Source organism: Pseudorca crassidens, chromosome 7 (genome assembly GCF_039906515.1).
Source record: "Pseudorca crassidens isolate mPseCra1 chromosome 7, mPseCra1.hap1, whole genome shotgun sequence".
NCBI classification, from domain to species: Eukaryota; Metazoa; Chordata; class Mammalia; order Artiodactyla; family Delphinidae; genus Pseudorca; species Pseudorca crassidens.
The window spans coordinates 65402026-65417815 of NC_090302.1; the positions used below are offsets into that span (position 1 = coordinate 65402026).

Below are 15790 nucleotides of genomic sequence, written 5' to 3' on the forward strand. Positions count from 1 at the left end.
TAATTAAATTGACGTAAAATGGATTAACAGGAGAAAAACAAATTTAATTTCATATGTACAGAATTCCCAAAGATGTGAGACTCAAGGACAAATCAGGTAATTGAGCTTATGTGCCACCCTAAGCTAAGGAATGGGATAGGGGTCTGTGGCTTCAAAGGTGGGGAGAGGGCGATTCACAGGACAATAAGAAGAGCAGATGTTTGGTAATTAGAAATTTGCTGTGCCATGCAAACAGGCCTTTCAGATAAAGACGTTATCACTGGTAATAGCTTTTTTTTTTTTTTTTTGGTATAGACCCCTATCTAAATTCTTTTAGGTAGTTAAGGGAGAGGTAAAAGTTTTCCCTGAGTCTGCTACGTCTTGATTGCCTTCAGCTCAAAATAATCCACATGCCAAAGTGGCATATTTTGGGGCGGCATGTTCTGCTCCCCTTCACCCTGGACAAATCAACACTCTGTGTGCGCGCGCGCGCGTGTGTGTGTGTGTGTGTGTGCGCGTGTGTGTGTGTGTGTGTTTCTGGAGCAAGTAAACACCTTTACTTGTTTAAGCGAGGGCAGTATGGCTTTCTGTTATAGCCCAATGCATTCTTAATTGATGCAAGTTCGATATTTTATGTTATATTAAATTGCACGTTACTCCTTTGAATGAAGTGCTAAAGGACAGTGTTAAAATACAAATGCTCTTTGAGAGAAGAGCATTTTAAGTTGTAACAAGCCACTGACATCTTATTGCAAGTGAGTTCATCGAAATAGCTCTCCGGTCCAATAGCAGGGGGCTAAAGAATAGCCAAGGGGACAGATGGGCTTTGATGGAAGGGAGGGGATTTCTGTCCCCACTGGGTCACTATAGTGATGGAGTCCTGGGGTCTGGGGGTTGGGGGTCTTGGTGGAGGTGGGCAGTGCTTGAGGAAAGATGAATGATTAGAAAGGATGTGGGAAAGGCCAATTTTGTCCTTGAATTCATCTCCTGAAGAGGACACTTCAACTCCGAGCGGTACCTGATGGCACTGTGGGTCCACAGAAGCTGCCCTCAGACGTTGAGAAGGGAGATGGGAGAACTCTGCATAAATACTGCCTTGAAAGTTGAGACTTTAACAGGGGATACCTCTGATTACAGTTTCTTTTCCTAAGGAAAAGGTACTTCCCTCCCCCGTTGTTACTTCTTCATACCTCCCCTGCTTTAAGAGCCTGCGCACACCCCTTCCCTTCCCCAAGACCCTGACAGCATGCCTGTGCTGGCTTCACAGCCCTTTCCTCCCTCGTGTCTCAGCCTCTCCTGGTTGAACGTCCCCTAGGGCTGGCCTGGCTTTTTAATTTGTCTTAGTATCTCTTGCAGCGCCTTATGCCTGGTGGCCTTTTTTAAGTTAACATTTGTTGAGTGCTCACGGTAAGCCAGGCACCGTTCTAAGCCATTTACAAGAACCCCTCCTTCAATCCTCAGTCCTCGGTTCATCTCTATCCCCAACCAGGGACGAGGCCCTCAGTGTTGGCCTGTCAGAGCAGGGCCTGTCTGCTGTGTAATCACCCTGGGCCTGTTCATCCTACTCCCTTCCTCTTCTCTCAAACTCTCACTCAACTTAATCTCCCTGCTCTCCCAATGACAGCGCCGTGCCCTTCGCTACTCTGCTGCTAAAAGATATACCATCCCTACAGAGCTTTTAATGGAGGAAATGACTTCATCAGGCTCAAGTTAAGAGGTAAGAAAGCAAGGGTCCTGGAGAAAGAGCATTCTAAAGAAGAGGGCCCACCGCAATCAATCCTGCACAGCACAGGGGAGGAAGACCCCACCACTGAGCCCCTAAACAACCTCAGTAAAATAGTTTGCCGGGGGAAGCAGGGTCGCTCTTGATGGTGCAGAGTTAAAAACATGGGTTTAGGCATCAGATAGCCCTGGTTTAGGTCCCACCACGCTCCCATGGGACCGTGGGCCCGTCACTTAGTGTCTCTTAGCTTCAGTTTCCTCCTCTGTAAAACAGCAGTATAGTCCTAAGAGGTCACATCTCCTATGTTTCTATGAGAATTCAATGAGAGAATCCAAATGAAGCACTTGGGGTTGTTCATCAGGGGGGGACTGAATACCAGAGATTACGGAGGTCGGGACGGGCTGTTGGAGCAAAAGCAGGAAGGCGGTGTTACCCAGAGAGGTTAGGAACTGCAGGAAGACCCTACCCTTTGAGACAGGAGGTGCGAAAGAGCAGGTGGGGTTACCCATGCCTGCAGGCGCTGTCTCACGAGGCCACTGCTGCCCTACCGCTGGAGCCTCCACCGCTGCCGCAGTGAGGAAGCAGGAGGCTGAGCCCTTGCAGAGGCCGCGGGAGCCCAACAAACCCGCCAGTGCTGCCACTCGCCAACCAGGTACGGTGGCCGGGGGTCACCTGGACCAGACAGTTAATTAGTTAACATGGATGTAACGGCTTCTCCCTTGTCCCCACTTCCCAAGGTGCTGTGAGTGCTTCCCCATGACAGGACCTAACCCAAGCCGGCAAGGAAGTCTGGGAAATGTAGTTTTCAGGCTTCCAAATCCTGGATGCAGAGGAGAAAATAAAGGAGTGAGTACAAAGCGAAGAGCCAACCAAGAAATCACCAACACCAGCAGTTACACAATTCAAGCACTTGATTATGTTAATTACCATCATCCTCCTCATTCCTGTTATTACTGTTCCTGCAACCAACAAGCAGTGGGACCTCAGTCAAGTTATTTCACCTCTCCTGGCTTTCATTTCTTTATCTTTAAAGTCCCTCCCAACAAAGAATTTTCTTCTTTCCCTCATTTATCCAATCAACAAACATTTGCTGAGGACCCAAGTGTGAGCTGGGCCCCAAGGTAAAATCAGCAAGATCAGGTTTGTACTAAAGGTCACTGTCTAGTGACAGAGACAAACAAATGAGTAATCATGAGCTCTTCCAGCTAGTTAAGAGCAAAACAAACTGACTCCCAGGCCAGTGCTCTTTTCTGTTTATTTTCTAGCAAATTCCACAATCAGGGAGAATTTCTTCTTCTGGCTCTGGATGTGCACATAACAGATAGCCCCTTTCTCCAATAAGCTCCATTTCCCACTGTCCATCATCTACCCCCTCGCCCAACCTGGGCCCCAATATCAACTTGTCAAGGATGTAGCAGGGAGGTGAGCTGCAGAGTGGGTCGTCTGCCTGGGGCCCTGGTCAGCACCTGCAGAGCACTCAGGGTAATAAGGGATGTAAAAATATGAATGCTCTGGGCCTCCATGATTTCCCTGTTTGCCCAGTCTGTCATTGTGCTACCCACAGATTTCCCACTATTGCTCATGACCCTAATGTGGGGTGGGAGACCCTGTGTATTCCATCTCTTACTCCTGCTCACTCTGAATGCATTTCAGATATTGCCGTGGAAACGTCAATTCCCCAAGCCAAGAAGACCCCTGTTTCCCAGAAGCTACTTCTACAAACTCTAGAATATAGATGAGCCTGGCCCAATCACGCGCTACATCTCGACCCAGTGGATTTGCAGCACACCTGCATTGGAGGTAAATCGATTGGTGTTTCTTAATCCTGCATACTACCAGGCAGGTTCTCCCCTACTCATTGAAGCTTAGTAGCAACATGCCCTTCACTGTAAAGAGAATTTTTGTCCTCTCACTTGGGACTAAAGGTCAAAGTTTAAATCTATATTTAATGCCATTTTCTGAAAACTGGATTTGTGATTCCCTTTATGTTGGTATTACATATCTTAAGGGATTTCAAGGGGAGAAATCTGGGAAGCCCAGTTTCTGAGAATGACCTTTACTTTAAATGTGTAAATAGGATGGAGCTTGTGTTTTTGCTTTTTAAACCTTTTAATTGTGCTTCCAAAGACAGGTCTGGAAAGCATGGGCTGTGCTGAGCGGCTACTCAGAAGCCACTTGGAAAAGAAGAGACTTTGATTTTTGTCTTATACAGATGAAAGGCCGAAGGTTAATGGCTGCTGCTGTGTTGGCCTGCTAGCGACAGTTTCTTCTGAAGCTTTGTACCTTGAGCTACAGTGATCCCACATTAGAATATGCAAATAGTACGGCCTTTAACTGCCTCGGAAAAGGGAAAGTTCAAATTTACTTAATTCTATTTTTCCTCTGAATTTTATAAGACATTATTGAAGTGGTATCAGAATATCATTCAGAATGTCAGTTTTAGAATATTTCAAATATTTACCTACAGGTTTTTTAAATGGCTGCTTTCACAGTCTGAATGTGGCACTTAAGGCAGTTATAAAATTGACTTTCCTTGCACTTCATAAGCTCAAACTTGCATGTTTAAAAGGTAGCAATTGGGATTTCTCAGTTTGCAAACAGTCTCCAGGCATGGCTAGCTAGCTAGACAGGTAGACAGATAGAATTCCAATAATTAATAAATATACCATGATAAGCTTATTTTTTAAAAAACAGATTGTCATGTTATTATCACATAATCTCCAACTCTCAGACTCCTAAAATTTGGCACTTGTTATTTTGAAACTAGATGTGATTTCTCCTTCATGGTTGTTGTATGACCAGGCCACCCAAGATGGCTGTCCTCTTGCTCTCTGTACGTCCCCTGATGGACCAGCACCTGCTTCACCTACACCCTACTCACAGGACGGACCTTCCTACATACTTGCACTGGCCCCAGCTAGTGATTGTTCTCACTGTTGGAGCAGAACATCTCCACCTGTTAGCTTATCGAAGTGGTGGTAAGGGGCGTGCCCCTCTGCTGGTTTCCCTGGTAACTGATGAGCCAACCTGACATCAATTCCCCCTATAGCCTTCCCTCCCCTCTGGGAGCGAAGGCTGCTGTCCTGTCCTGTCCCCTATCTGCGGCACACGGTGAGGTGCGGCTCCAGGACCTCGCTTCAGACGTGTAAGTCCCTCATCCATTAAATCATTGATGGCTCTGTCGCCGACTCCGGGACCTTTCTTTGGTCTCTAGGCTGGGCGAGTACAGGGCTTGTAGGCCTGTGGGGTGCAGCCCAACAATTGGCGGAGCAGCCAGGAGACCGAGGGAACTCCCGTGAGGGCCAAGATGTCGGGAGATGAGGACGGGGGATGGGAAGTTGGCGGGGCGGTGGGGGCATCCACGAACATATGAGGCCTGAAAGTTGCAGGGGGTGATCCTGGGGTGGCCGTCCACTTGCACGTGGGACCCAAAAGATCCAACGGTGATCCCAGAAGTTGTGGGGAGATCCCACCGTGGCTGTCCGCTAGTCTGTGAGGCCCTGGGTTGGGGGCCGCCAAGAGAGGGCAGAGGACTCCTAGAAACCCTTAAGGCTGTTGCAGAGATAGTGGCCACAGCTGTGGACTGGCTGTTGCTTTTTGTATTAAGAAAGACCACGGAGGCTGAGCTAACTGCCGAGGCAAAGGTTAACTTGAGTGCTGATTCTTGTTCCTCTGAAAGTAAGGCATGTGAATGTGAGTGAATATGTATTATTGTCTATCACTGTCATTTGTTTAAACTGAATTGGCTATTTAGAAATGGAAAAAAAACCTCTGAAAATGTCCAAGATGGAACTCTTTTGATATTCTTAAACTGGTTTTTCTACACATAGGAGAGGTTAACTTTCTAGAAGGAATTGGTATTTCTCTTCTTGTGCTTTTGAGATGTAAATGATCTACCTGGGCTCTCAGGAATTTTAACCTAATCCCTACTAGTGAAGGAAAAAAAGGAGGCCTCTTAAACTCTAGCAGGAAAACTGTGAGATCTCTGTGTCTATATAGATACATACATGTCTATGCGCACCTTATAAATACGAGGTGTCTCTGCCTGCGAATGGCATTGCCAAGATTGGTTCGTGGATGAGCTCTGTTTCATTGGCTTAAGAAGAAAATTAAGTATGATGCCAAAAACTTGGCCTCTGTGCACCAGTGCCAAATCGAAGTTCAAAGACAGAATTTTGAGTGAAGTAGAAAAGAATAGCTTATTGCTTTGCCAGGCAAAGGGGGCCACGGTGGGCTCATGCCCTCAAAACTGTGTGTCCCAACCTGGGGGAATTTGGTAAGGAGTTTTATAGCAATGGTTCAAGGGCGGAGTTGCTGATAAGGATCAGGGTGTGTGCAGGGCCTGGCGCCTTAGTCTGGCCTCAGGTGGTCACCTGATGAGCTCCTGTGGTTCTCCAGGTTATCAAACTGTGACCTTCTCTCTGGAATGAAGAATGCTTCATCAAGTAGTTAACAGCTTCCACCTGTTGGGGTTTTAGTTCTGCAGAAGAGCTCAAAGATATTGTTATGGGCATCCCTGGAGGAGGCACCAGGACCCTGCCCCAAGGCTGCACTATTGTTTCTTGACTGCTCCTCCCTTGTCTCTGCAGCCCCTCCCTTCCCTGATTAGCAACTGTTTGAACCTGCCCTTTGGGACTCAGGGAAGCTCATGGAGGCTGACGCCTATTCCCTACGTACAAGAAACGGGACACAGAAAGGTTTCTGCGCCCAGGAGCCCCACAGGGCCCTGCTCAGTTTCAGGTGCTTACATAAGTTCTCAGAATTCAGTCTTGAAGCTGGGTGAGTATAGGGCTTTAGGCCTGTTAGGTGCAGCCCAACAGTCATATTGATAGAAGGGTGGCTCTGGAATTAGATTTCTCATTACTCAGCAATGTAACAAAATCTGGCCCTAGGAAGTTCCCTGTCTGGATCCTTCCAGACTGTTCTGCCCCCATGCCCTCCTGTCACTCCCCTACAGCTGACTGGCCAGCCCATCTCCGGATGCTTTCTCTCTGCACAGCATCTATCCATGATGCCCTCTCAGCGGTTGCTTTTCTACAGATGAGGCCCAGGAAAGGGCACACCTTGCCCAGATTCAATTCAAAAGTGGCAGGACCAGGTTTCAACCCCTGGTCTGTCTGACCCAGAACACACACCCTCCCCTTGATTCCACTGTGCTCTGAAATGAAGTTCACTGGGCTCTCTCCTCTGAAAAAAAAGACACTCTTTCCCCCTGCCCCCCCCCCCCCAGGTACGCAGGCCCCCTCACTGTGTGGCCTCTCCCGTTGCGGAGCACAGGCTCCAGACGCGCAGGCTCGGCCATGGCTCACGGGCCCAGCCGCTCCGCAGCAGGTGGGATCCTCCTGGACCGGGGCACGAACTCGTGCCCCCTGCATCGGCAGGCGGACTCTCAACCACTGCGCCACCAGGGAAGCCCCTCCTCCTTTCTTTTGAGAGCCATTTCTTGCCGCATTTATTTTTTTACTTTCATCCACACCTGTCCTTCGGGTGCCTCCTCCCAGCCCCCTGCTTCCTCCCTCAGAAAGCAAACTCACAGACTGGTCGTGGCAGAAATGGGCTGGTGTTTCAGCCTTTAACGACCAGATCAGGTGTCTCTGTGGTCAGCACTAAGCTAGCCAGATGCAACAAAGCGGTACATGCCTGGGGCAAGTTTGTTCAATTTATAGCCACCGTGAACTTCAGTTTTCCGAGACACATCTAAATATTCACTTTATGATTGCCCCAAACTTTCCCCTGTCTCCTGCGGTCATTTATGCCTTACCCGTCCCCCTCCCGCCAGCAGCCAACAACCTGCAGCCCCTGAATACCCCTTCGGGATATGGCAGCTCTCCTGCCTCTGTCCCTCCATCATTTTCCTGGTTGGTCTTTGTTACTTCATTCTTGTAACTGGGCTCCTCCCATTGTCTCCCCACCTTTGTCCCTTTGCCCCCAAATAGCTGTCGCTGAAACCACTGTTGACCCTCGCCTTTCCAGCACTGCCGCTCTCTTCCGCCCTGCATCCTTTGTTTAACTGCGGCTGCCTTAGGCGAAGCTGATTAAACTCGCCTCCACTGCCACGCTTCTTCCCTGGGGCTTTGTGCTACCTCTGGCTTTCTTCTTACCTATCCTGTGATCTTTTACCTTCTGTTCTCCCAGCTCCCGTCAATTCTCCCTCTGCACTTTGTTTCTATCTGACCCCCTCTATCCCTTCACTTTTAACTGTAGCAGACTTGAGGGAATGTCTTAAAAAAAACAAAAAAAAACCCTGAAACACTGTCTTCCCTCTATTCCCTTCCATCTCTCTCCCAGCTCCTCCTTTCTCTTTTAAGTCATGTTGCCACCATGTCAAACTAAAATCGAGTTTTATTGTTTTTGCCTGAGGCCCTTCCCTCTCTCATTCCTAACTCCTAATCTCCAAGCCTAAAGTACTCGTATGGTTTCTCGGATTGAGACCCTCTTTTCCTTTTTTCCAAAGGATCTCCAGAGGTCATTCTTCTACTCCATTCTCAGCAGGAATGTCTTCATTTAGGGTCTGTGTCTCATACACCCGGGTTAATGAGATTCTTGACTTTTCATCATGTAGCCCAAGACGAAAACCAAGACTGCCACCTTTGAGGCCCTCTTGGATGGCTCGTGTAGTTGTAAACACGTGAGAAGTGTCTTGTTCGTGGCAGCCATGTAATAAATACTGATGCAGCGTAGAACTAGGTAGGAGTGTGGTTTCTGGAGTCCGGCAGATGAAGGTTCAAATCCTGCTAGATTCCTTAAAATCTCCCAATTCCTTCCTCTGTGAAGGATACATTATAATAAGAGTACCTATCTCATGCGCTTATTGTAAGGAGTAAGTGACATAATGTGTACAGAAGTTTAGCCAGTAGTCTGGTACAAAATACTGCTCAAGAACATTAGTTGTTATTAAATACTATTTAATAGACAAGGCACAAATACCATAGGATAGAATTGTACCTTCTTAAAGCTTAACTTCTGACTCTAATTTTAAAAAATAAATCTTTGCTTATTTCTGGGCTTAGTTGACTGAAAGTGGTTCCCGTTGTTTCTTAGGCCCAATTTCTAGTTCTCGCCTATGATGCACATTTTGGGTCCGAACAGTTCAACGTGAAACAGGCAGCCTCCCAGCTTTGTCTAAAAATCCCTAAATTCCCCTCTTCACCCTCTATTTGTGGCCACTGTCAGAGAGCTTTGAGGTGCTCAGGGGTCACTTGAGGGGACAAGTTTATACCTTAGGAAAGCATTATTTTTAACTTGCTTGACCTCCAACCCAGCTCCATGTGTTATATACATGTCACTTAAGGGCAGTCACAGGAAAGGCATGGGCACAATTCTTCCACAGGAGAAACTGTACTCTTTTAACGCTTTTAATGAAGTTGGCCAGTAAATTCAATAAGCATTTTAAAGAAGGGTCAATTCAATCAAAGAAACAAGGCATTCAGTATAGCCACAGGTTTTGTCGTTTTTTGGTTGTTTGTAGATGAGCCATCATTGCAACTGAGACAAAAATGCATCTGGATTCTATCAACTTTTTAAATTTTAATTTTATTGGAGTATAGCTGATTTACAGTGTGTTAGTTTCGGGTATACAGCAAAGTGATTCAGTTATACACATGCATATATTCTTTCTTTTTTAGTTTTTTTTCTCATATAGGTTATCACAGAGTATTGAGTAGAGTTCCCTGTTCTAGACAGTAGGTCCTTACTGGTTGTCTTATATAGTGTGTGTATGTTCATCCCAAGCTCCTGATTTATCCCTCCCCCCCTTGCATGTTTCTCCTTTGGTAACCATAAGTTTGTTTTTGATATCTGTAAGTCTGCTTCTGTTTTGTTAATAAGTTCACATGTATCTTCTTTTTAAATTAGATTCTACATGTGAGTGATGTCCTATGATATTTATCTTTCTCTGTCTGACTTACTTCATTAAGTATGATAATCTCTAGGTCCATCCATGTTGCTGCAGATGGTATTATTTCCTTGTTTTTTATGGCTGAATAATATTCCATTGTATATACGTACCACATCTTCTTTATCCATTCCTCTGTCGATGGACATTTAGGTTGCTTCGATGTCTTGGCTATTGTAAACAGCGCGGCAATGAACATTGGAGTGCATGTATCTTTTGTGAATTATGGTTTTCTCCAGATATATGCCCAGTAGTGGGATTGCTGGGTGGTATGGTAGCTCTAGTTTTAGTTTTTTAAGGAACTTCCATACTGTTCTCCATGGTGGTTATACCAATTTACATTCCCACCAGCAGTGTAGGGGCCATCAACTTACTTTAAAGCACTTTCAAGGAAGTTCCCTTGACCAAAGGGCTAAGAAGTCAGCATTTCACTACCTTCTCAACAAATGGTAATGTTTGTCATCATCCCTGTAAAGGCAAAGTCTGAAAGCCAAAGCGTTAGCCGTTATTCCTACAAGAAGAAAAGGGAGCCCAGTGCCGCTGTCTGAGCCAAGCACCAGCAGCCAGAACACTCAGAGCTTCTGGTTCTGGTGCACGATTAGTTCTCTGTGAAGATGCTTCGTTTCCTCTCCCTCAGCTCCTGCGTGTATGAAATAGGAATGAGTGGTGTCTAGAGTGGCCAGAGACTCATAGGCAGGAACAGGTGTCAGCGAGGCCGTACATGAAATATTCGGTGAGATTCTTGGATCAAGAATTACCAGGGGTCACTTATGTGCCTTCCCACTTCCACATTTTACCAAATCTGTTATGTTAATGCATAGTAAAAAGAAAAAGGATAGCAAGAAGACCAAATTTTATTTGAAGAAATTTTATTTCAAGTGCAGCCAGCTGGGAAATGTTCCTCTGAGCTCCCAGCCGCATCCTCCTTGCTCTTCTAACTCAGGCACGAGCCTGCAGTCTCAGGGTCACCCACTCCATGCTTCCCCCCTCCTCCCCCAGCTTTGCGTTGTAGCCTCCAATCTTATCACAATAAAAGATCACAAGGCTGCTTTTTTGCTGCTGAGTCTCAAATATGCCCTGACATTAACCCTTAGAGGCTACAAAATAGTGTCATTTTTTTTCAGCGCTGTTCTGCTCTTCATATCAGTGGGTCACCTAAGGTGCAGGAATACACACACATACACTGGACCCCATCCCCACCACTGGCTTCCATAAAGCCTTTGAATGAGGGAGTAAGATGCCTCCAAAAATATGTTTGTTTTTTCCCTTAATTGACATTTTTGTGAAGGAAGTTATGTAGTATTTGCTCGACTCTCAGACTGTCTCATGCAGTGAGCCATCTTGTAGAGACAGCCCTTCCCAAACACCCTCTCACATCTCACCCCGTCCCCTCTGAAACACGAAGGTGCGTGTTCTAGACTTTGGGGAATGGAAAAGGTCCGAACGGGCCCCTTCACTCAGAAGGCACCTGGTCTTCAGGCTCCCCAAACCTCATCCTTACCCTCCTTAATGTTTTTCTTTGTCCTGTTTCTTAAAGGAGCCAATTCGGAGCATGTGTGGAGCTGGTCTCCAGGGAGTAGCATGCTCTCACTAGTGAACCCAACTAGGGGGGAAGCCAGACAGGGTCACGTCCCCCTGATCCCCTTGGTGGAACCAAGCCAGAAGTCAGCTTGGAATGTCTGAGGAGGATGACTCTGGCAGCCAATCTGATTGCAAAACGCCACAACTCCTCCGGGCCATGAGTCACCCTCCCCCCGTGAGCCCACAGCGCTTTGATGCAGCCCTTCTCAGATCCCTGGTCCCACTGCTGACATGTCTGTCTAGCCCATTTCCCTCTGAGTCCAGGCAGGCAGCTTTACACTTTTCTGTGTGTCCCCCTGTGCCTAGCACTGTGCCTGATGCTTTGGAAGCCCTCACTAATTGTCTGTCAGATGAATGAACACAGATAAAATATCCGTTGACAATTAACCCGCTTCAAAGGATGGAGAACTCTATTTCTGGAAACTGTATTGAAGTAATTGCTTCACAGATTAAATTATTAAACTGCTTACTGGACAAATGAGTGAGTGACTTTCTTGGCACACTTTATAACAAGTGACACATCTTTGACCAGTCACCAGAAATGTCAGTTTACCTCTCAAGTGTTTATGGAGACCCATCTACGTGCCCAGGACTGTTCAGCACGTGGAAAAGGGGAACAGGGAAAGGGAGACATAATAGAGTGAGACCCCAGCCCCGTCCTCAAGAGCATCTTAATCCTGACGAAGAGGGGCAGATTCAGAAAACTCTCTTCAGAATCCTTTTGACATCTCAAGCTGGCCCCCACATCCCAGGACAAACTTGCTGGGATTTAGACATTGCTCAGCCAGCCAGATTGGTTCCGGTCACAACATCTCAAGAGCACGTCGTGTCACAATGTACTATGGTCACATCACTAAAACATCCAGACAGGCGTTCAACCATTATGAAGCCAAACCAGAGTCTGTGGGGAGATGAGTGGTTCCAGTATAATCCCAAGTCTGAAAGCAGAAAAGGCAAATGGAGAACTTCACTGGATGCACCAACTGAAAAAGAAAAGGAGGTGTGCCAGCTCCTTCCGTCAGAGTTGTTGTCTCTTCCTCCTGTCTGTTTAGGTTTCCTACCTCCTCCTAAAAGGAGAGTGTGGCTAACTTTTTTTTTTTTTTTTTTGGATAACTCAACACCTATTTCCAATTCCCTTTTTTTTTTTTTTCACATTCCTCCACTCTAGCAGCTGGAAAAACTATGACTTTTCTCAGCCTGCCTTGTGAGGAAGGGTGGTCATTTGATCTCTGTGGCCAAGAGATGGAAGTGTGCCAGAGGCCTCTGAGAATGCTTCTGCTTTCCTGACACCTCCCCTGTGTAACCCCCCTTTCTGTCTTGAACACAGACATGATGCTTCATGTTGGACGATCTTTTTATGAACATGAGAGATAGATCTAGACAAACATCAGTCCCGATACTCTTGAACCACCAAAGCAACCTTCAGACTTATTATGTGAGGGAAAAAATCCAGTTTTGTGTAAGCCACCGTTAGGTGTTCTATTACTTGCAGCTAAATACATTCCTAACTGGATTAGAAATTTAAATTTGTGCTTTCAGCTTTCCGTGAGGAAGAATCAACAAAACGTCCACAGTGAACAATAACTAGGAAAGAGAAAAAATGGTAGCAGAGGGGCTGGTATCTCTGGGACCCATAAAGGCATTTGTGAAAGAAGAGCCCATTGTGGCTGGCTGTAGTTATGCAAGGGGACCCTTTTCTTTTTTCCCAAATAACACACCATGGAAACTTTTATTTTCAGTTTTAATACTTTTTTTATTGAAGTATAGTTGATTTACAATGTTGTGTATTTCTGCTGTACAGCAAAGTGATTCAATTATACATATATATATATACATTCTTTTTTTTATATTCTTTTCCATTATGGTTTATCATAGGATACTGAATATAGTTCTCTGTGCTATATAGTAGGACTTTGTTGTTTATCCATTCCATATATAATAGCTTACATCTGCTAACCCCAACCTCCTACTCCATCCCTCCCCCAACCCCCTCCCCCTTGGTAACCACTAGTCTGTCCTCTATGTCCATGATTCTGTTTCTGTTTCATAGATAGGTTCGTTTGTGTCATATTTTAATTCCACACGTAAGTGATATTATACGGTATTTGTCTTTCTCTGTCTGACTTCACTTAGTATGATAATCTCTAATTGCATCCATGTTGCTGCAAATGGCATTATTTTGTTCCTTTTTATGGCTGAGTAGTATTCCATTGTGTGTGTGTGTATATATATATATATATATATATATATATATATATATACACACCCCACATCTTCTTTATCCATTCATCTGTCGATGGACATTTAGGTTGTTTCCGTGTCTTGGTTATTGTAAATTGTGCTGCTCTGAACATAGCAGTATGTGTATATTCTCAAATTATAGTTTTCTCTGGATATATGCCCAGGGGTGGGATTGCTGGATTATATGGTAATTCTATTTTTAGTTTCTGAGGAACTTCCATACTGTTTTCCACAGTGGCTGCACCAACTTACATTCCCACCAACAGTGTAGAAGGGATTCCCTTTTCTCCATACCCTCCCCAGCATTTGTTATTTGTAGACTTTTTAATGATGGCCATTCTGACCACCATTTGTGTGAGGTGAGGTGGTACCTCATTGTACTTTTGATTTGCATTTCTCTAATAATTAGCAATGTTGAACATCTTTTCTTGTGCCTACTGGCCGTCTGTATTTCTTCTTTGGAGAAATGTCTATTTAGGTTTTCTCCCCATTTTTCAATTGGGTTGTTTGTTTTTTTGTTGTTGAGTTGTATAAGCTATTTGTATATTTGGGAATTTAAGCCCTGTCAGTCACATCATTTGCAAATATTTTCTCCCATTCTGCATGTTGCCGTTTCAGTTTGTTTATGGTTTCCTTTGCTGTGCAAAAACTTGTAAGTTTGATTAGGTTCCATTTGTTTATTTTTGTTTTTATTTCTGTTTTCTTGGGAGAGTGACCTAAGAAAACATTGGTACAAGTTATGTCAGAGAATGTTTTGCCTACGATCTCTTCTAGGAGTTTTATGGTATCATGTCTTATGTTTAAGTCTTTAAGCCATTTTGAGTTTATTTTTGTGCATGGTGTGAGAGTGTTTTCTAACTTCATTGATTTACATGTGGCTGTCCAACTTTCCCAGCACCAATTGCTGAAGAGACTTTTTCCCATTGTATATTCTTGCCTTCTTTGTCAAAGGTTAATTAACTGTAGGTGGGTGGGCTTATTTCTGGGCTCTCTATTCTGTTCCATTGATCCATATGTTTTTGTGCCAATGCCATGCTGTTTTAATTACTGTAGTTTTGTAGTGTTGTCTGAAGTCTGAGAGGGTTATGCCTCCTATTTTGTTCTTTTTCTTCAAGATGACTTTGGCAGTTCTGGGTCTTCTATGGTTTAATATGAATTTTAGGATTATTTGTTCTAGTTCTGTGAAAAATGTCATGGGTAGTTTGAAACGGATCACATTAAATCTGTAGGTTGCTTTGGGTAGCATGGCCATTTTAACAGTATTAATTCTTCCAATCCAAGAGCATGGGATATCTTTTCATTTCTTTGAATCATCTTCAATTTCATGGAAACTCTTAAATAATGTTTTTAACAATAAAACCTCAATTAGCCAACTCATTGTCCTCAAGTATCTAATTAGAACTCTCAGAGAATTGGCCAGGCTCACATCGTTGATGACTAATAGTTGGACAGATGCTTTCAGGTATTAGAAAGCACTTTCACCTATGTCATCTGGTATGATCACCACCTCCTTCATCAGCTCCATGGATACAGATGGGCAGAGTCATGCCTGCCTGGGATTAGAAGGGCAATTTTTGAATCCTCCAGGAAATAGACCTATTAGCTGATTAGTCACTGCATGTGAAATGCAGTGCATGCTGCATGCTGGTTTTATGTTTTTAAAAATTTCTGGTAGCCACTATATTGTGCTGGTCTATAGTACCATTACTCATAATAGCCAAAAAGTAGAAACAACCCAAATGTCCATCAACGAATGAATTTTTAAAATGTAATATTTCATACCATGGGATATTATTTAGCCATAAAAAGTATTTAAGTACTGATACATACTACCACATGGATGAACCTTAAAAACATCATGCTCAGTGAAAGAAACTGGGCACAAATCACATATTGTATGACTCCATTTATTCTATTTTTAAATTCCATTTATATGAAATGTCCTGAATAGTCAAATCCATAGAGACAGAAAGTAGATTAATGGTTACCAGGGACTGGACAAAGAGAAGAAAGGGAGGTAATGCTCATGCATACTGGGTTTCTTTTTGGGTGGTAAAAGTGTTCTAAAATTAGATGGGGATGATAGTTGTACTAGCCTGGGAATATACTAAAAACCACTGAATTTCACACTTTAAAAGGGTGATTTTATGGTATATAAATTATCTCGATAAAATTGTCATCATGTATATCTATATATATCAAAGCTCAGACTCTGGAGCCCAACTTCTTGGGTTTGATTCCAACTTTGCCACATACTGGCTGTGTGATTTTTGGCCAAGTTACTTAACTTCTCTGTGAAATTTTCTCATCTGTAAAGCAGACATATTAATATTTCTGTCTCACAGGACTGTTGGGGGAATTAAATTAATTAA

General features: G+C 44.4%; 1 long non-coding RNA gene across 2 annotated transcripts in view; it reads left to right on the plus strand.

The window, feature by feature from the left end:
* The first annotated feature begins 2437 nt into the window (after positions 1 to 2437).
* The window catches only part of LOC137227061 (uncharacterized), a 66867-nt gene continuing 53514 nt past the window's right edge, over positions 2438 to 15790 (plus strand). For both annotated transcript variants that reach the window (XR_010944677.1, XR_010944678.1), the window contains exons 1-2: positions 2438 to 2548; positions 3356 to 3502. This is a non-coding gene — a long non-coding RNA (uncharacterized lncRNA). The remainder of the gene's footprint in view (positions 2549 to 3355; positions 3503 to 15790) is intronic.